The sequence below is a fragment of the Nelumbo nucifera genome, chromosome 4, assembly GCF_055504915.1.
Source record: "Nelumbo nucifera cultivar China Antique chromosome 4, China Antique-T2T, whole genome shotgun sequence".
Classification (NCBI taxonomy): Eukaryota; Viridiplantae; Streptophyta; class Magnoliopsida; order Proteales; family Nelumbonaceae; genus Nelumbo; species Nelumbo nucifera.
In genome coordinates this window covers 91,390,328-91,395,635 of record NC_142652.1, presented here as the reverse complement: position 1 = coordinate 91,395,635, position 5,308 = coordinate 91,390,328, and the positions used below count along the sequence as shown (strand labels likewise).

General features: G+C 41.0%; 1 pseudogene across 1 annotated transcript; it reads right to left on the bottom strand.

Annotated features, from left to right (window-relative positions):
- Positions 1–968: 968 nt before the first annotated feature.
- On the bottom strand, positions 969–4,544 carry LOC104611461 (UDP-glucuronate 4-epimerase 3 pseudogene; annotated as a pseudogene). Its single transcript, XR_016085450.1, has one exon. The product of XR_016085450.1 is annotated as a UDP-glucuronate 4-epimerase 3 pseudogene (transcript).
- Positions 4,545–5,308: the final 764 nt, after the last annotated feature.

The window sequence follows — 5,308 nt, the reverse complement described above, 5'->3', positions numbered from 1 at the left end:
AAAATAATAAAAATAAACTAGTCTTGTAACCCACAAAATATCTAGGTGCTTAAGTGAGGCAACCCTCCATGGGATGGGCGCCTTGTTGCCTAGGCATCACCTGTTGCATCTGAAAGAACCATTATCCCTCAAAATGTGTGTGCTGGGTACATTTTGTTTGACCAAGCAATAAGGATTTCAACTAGAAACAACCATCACAAGCTGCTTCCATAAGTTCTTCCTGACTATTGTGATACACTGATACCTCCAAAAATGCACCTAAATTTCAGGTGAAAAAAAAATCATAGTACTTGGGATGTAATAAATCTAGGTATCACTATTATATTTCACAGATACCCATTTATGGATTCTCACTCCATTACAGTAGTTGCTATTTTGAAGAACATATTGCTGTTGAAGATCATCTGATAAACCAATAACATCTAGTACCAGAAACCATAACGTTTAAAAATATAAAAAATGCCCTTAAGAAAATGAGAAATTAGGCATAGCAAAACAATTTAAATAACTAATATTGACTATTGTTTTTTTACACAATTATCCATTTAGGAGGTTAAGTGGAGGCTCTTTATCAGTCAACATATGTTGATCGCCAGTAATAACATATTTGTGTTTCAACAACATTGCCAGCACAGCTAGTTAGCTTAAAATAAAAAATACAATTATTTTTTTGGATCAACAATAAAAAGATGCAACTATAGTCAGAAATGAAAAATATAGGAGTAATATAACAAATTGATTGGTACCTTGCTAGAACATGATATGTAGATTTGCAGGGCCATATAATATTCTGAGAATACAAACATGTCCATTATCAGGAAATTATTATAAGAGGGGTATCAATCACCAGAGTTGCTCTATGCAAAAGCTGTAAGGTAAAACCTGGGCATCATTTTTCTTAGCTGAACTGCTGAAGTGAACACATTCAATGTAATTAACTTCCTTAAAGGAGAGAAAAATACAAAAACTGAGAACCAAAGTAGCACGTGCAATTTTATTGTAATCAATAATAAGACCATGACAAATGTAGTCTATCAATCAACATACGTTCAGAACCTATTAGTGCTGGATTGTACAATGCCAAAACTACTACGAATAGCAGCAATCCTAGAAAAGAAAATAAGGAAACAAACAAAGCAATATGTGGAAAAAATAAGATGCTTCGGGTTTTCTTTTGATACAGATGAGGAACGTCCTGCAAACAATTCCGATCGTTACCAAAAAGCCTCTATTTCAGGACAGGGATTTCCTCATATGGCAAATTAAGATATACGAGCAAAAGAGAAATAGGCGAAGAATGGCAAAAGGGGAAAAATCGTAAGAATCAAAACGAAGAATTCAAACGATTCTACCATGCAATGATGAAAGGTAGATGAAGGGTATCACCCAGCGCTCTTCTTCCCAGAACTTGAATAGTAACTGAGGTACCATCTGACAAACTTCTTCAGTCCTGTCTGCAGATCCGTCGTGGGCTTGTATCCAAGCTCCTTCTGAGCCAAGCTTATATTAGCATGGGTGAATTGCACATCTCCATTCCTTGGCATCTTCAACATCAATCTATTGGCTTTAACTTTCAGAAGCTTCTCCAAAATGCTAACAAGTTGGGTGACGGGCACTGGCGATGTGTTCCCTAGATTGAATACCCGTAACTGTGCAGACCCCTTCTTCTTTCCCCCACTGCCGGTACTCTTTTCCGCAGTGTCCAACGCTGCTAAACATCCCTTTACAATGTCATCAATATATGTAAAATCTCTTGCAACAGTCCCATGGTTCGGGGCTTCAAAGATTGGAATTTGGTTTCCTTTGAGTATATCTTTGGTAAAGAAGAAATACGCCATATCAGGTCGACCCCAAGGGCCATAAACTGTGAAAAAACGCAACCCAGTAATGGAAAGGCCATAGATATGATTGTAGGTGTGAGCGATCTCTTCACCAGCCTTTTTGGTGGCCGCGTAGAGACTGGCAGGCTGGTCTGTCCGATCTCTTTCTGAGAATGGTACTTTAGAATTGAGGCCGTAAACAGAACTTGAAGACGCCCAAACGATTGCAGGCTGTGGATTGGCCGATTTGCAGACTTCGAGAACATTTACAAGCCCGGCGATGTTGCTGTGAACATAAGAGCCGGGGTTCTGCATGGCATATCGCACCCCTGCCTGAGCGGCGAGATGCATGACGTGGGTGAATGCGACAACATCGAACAATTTCCGGAGAAGAGCCGAGTCATTAATATCACCTTCGACAACGAAGACGCCTGTGCGCTCAAGGAGGGCCTGGCGGGCGCGCTTGAGCGACGGGTCGTAGTAATCGTTGAAATTGTCAAGGCCAAGGACACCATCGCCTCTGCGCTTCAATGCCGCGGATACATGAGTACCAACAAAACCAGCAGCGCCAGTGACGAGCACAGAGAGACCATTTCGAGAGCGGACACGTGCGGAGGATCTGACGCGCTTCTCCCAGGAGGGGCCGCCCCAGTTGGAGGTACGAAGAGATCGGCGAGAGGGATCGGAAGGTGAGGGCGAAGAGGGAGAACGGAGGAAGAAGAAAAGGATGAGACCGAGAAAGAGAAAGGACCAAAAGGTGAGCTTGGTGAGCGAAGAATGCCATCGAAGTCGGTGAATGTACGGCGATTTGTCCATCTTGAATTTTCCGGGAGTCGATGGAATACTGTCCAGATGAGAAACGGGTTTAAGCTGCGACATTGACCAAAGAAAATGCCACAGATGCGTGTAACCCTACACTGCCCCTTTTTTCTTCGTCTTCTAAATTGTATTATCAGGAAGAGATAATGAAATGTTAAGGCTAGGGTTAGGGTTTAGGCTTAGGGCTCATAATCTTCGTTAATCGTTACTCTTCTTCTTCTTCTTGACAATCTATTAAAAGGACTGTCTCGAAGAGATAAGAAAGATGGGTTTGTCTTGTTCTTCACTTCTTCCCTTCTACTTAACTTAATTTTGGGAATCTTCTGATTCCACGGAAGGGTTTTCGTCGTTCCTCCTCTATTCGGTTTTCAGAAGACAGACAGAAGTGATGGGAAGAAGAGTCGTTGTTAATAAGAGTAGTGACGTTGTCTTGTGCGTGTTTGTGTTTGTGCTTCAGATAGGAGAGAGGAAATAGAGAGGAAACGACGGGCAGGCTATATGGCCCATGGGTGCAATTTGTAAATGTCAGTGAGTTAAAGTATTAAACAAGTCAAAACAGGAATAACTAATAACAAAGGCCCGTTTGGCAAGTTTTTTTGAAAAGATCTAATAGCTCTTACAGTTAATAGATATATTGAACTTTTGAGATCAGATCTGGGCAGTCTGAAGATCGTTTGGCAGATGCGCATCTTTCTATATGTCATTTCAGGTCTTTCCGCACGAGATTAAAACCTGGAAGATGCTGGGAAGCTTCATTTGGAGCTTCCCGAAATCAACCCAAAATGGACTTCCCATGTTTTTATGGCACCCCGTCTTTTGGTGGCAAAATCGTCCGCATGCTAAACGGGAATAGACCGATTTTCGATCTTCCCAACTTATAAACAGCAGAAAAACTGCATGAAAAGACACCAAACGGGGCCTAATAAATGAGATTGGGCTCTAACTCCATTTTATTTGCTTTTGAAATTCGGCTTCTAGGCTCTAGCAAAATCAATCTTATCTAATAAAAATATTCTTTGGATCTCTCTAGCATTGATTTCATCTTGTGTGGGGAGTGTTCATTGCATTGAAGTTGGGGATGGCGTGGGGTAAGGTTGTCACTTGTGAGTACTAATGAGTAATGAGGGGCTCTAGGTTCTTCGTCTTTTACTCTTGACCCTTGTTGGGTGGTGTGAAGAGATGTGTAGAATCAAGGTTCTAAATATGGATACGTCCTATACTTCAGTAAAGGCGTATCAGACAATATCGATATTTAAAAAAAAAAAAAATCGATTAGAGGGCCAGTTTAAGGCTCTTCTACTCCTAAACCGGTCAAAGCCCCGAAACATTCTTTGTAGGGCATATTGGGGTGCTTCCGATTTGAACCTTGTGTGGAATATTGAATATGGAATTCCTCTTAATGCTGTATTATTAGGATTTGGTAAAATTACCTAATGTGACCTAATGTGATGGCTATGGAAGCTGGGTTGTATATTTGGTAAAATGACTTAATGTGAGAGGAGACAAGAGTCACGAGAGAGAGTGTCTTAAAACCCCTTTAGTGGGACTCGCCAACATTCACCAAAAGGCAAAAGCAGAGCAGCCGCTTGAAAAGAAGGAAGGTTGGCACTAGTGTCCTCATTAAGGTATCTTGTGTTCTAAATTTCTACTTTAGGTTGTAAAGCTACCAACTTCCAAGTGAGATGAACCACTGAACCAATACCCACTCTAAACTCTGAAGAAGAGAAGAGACTAATCTCTCTCAAAATTAAAAGAGAAAAAAATGGGAAGTGGAAAGCATAGACAATAATAAAAAGCAAACCAACACTACCAACTCTTTTCATAGTGTGGCATGGCCCATCTACCTTTGATGGGGTCATACTAACAACTAACAACACTGGTAACATAAATGGGCAATCTTCTATACATGGCTTATGACCAAACCAATCCAATGGCCGTAGAGTGCAGAGCGTGCCCTAGTTATGATCCAATCCAAGACTTCAAATATAGTCATCAATTCATCAAGAGAGGGTAAGGTTCTAAATATCGATGTAGGCAAATATGCCCAACTGGCCTATCCTGTGCTCTTCTATTCTTTTTTATTCAAATCGACTCAAAGAATCAATTTAAAGCCCATCTACCCTCTGAACTAGGTCAGACTCCGAAACACTTATTGTAGAGATGTATTAAGGAGTCACCAATATGATACATATCAGCAGATATACCCTGATACATTGCGGAATTTAAATCCTTGGCAGAGAGAAGAATGGAAGAAAGAAACATCACTGCATCAGATAAACACATGCCCTAGGAAAGCATATGTGAAAAGAGGAATTTTGTTAAGCTACTGTAGTGCATGTGCATTAACCAATGCTATATCCCTATTATTTATTGTAACAAGGCCAAGTTCCAACCTAAGTTGATTGCAGGCGGTGGCCCGTGGCTGTCACAGACTCACGGGAGGCAGCAAAATCTGAGCAGCCCCCAGATTCAGCTTACATGTGATGGCAGTTCAGTAGTTCACAGCAAATATGTCCTATTTAACATTACCCGATTTCTGTGATATATCAAACAACAAGAAGATTATTCTATTCCGTAATATCAAAGGAAAAGAAGAAAATAAATTCGGTCTATTCAGAGTTCAGAGAGCACGTGTCAGCGAGAGGTCAACCGGGGGATCGGAACCTTCT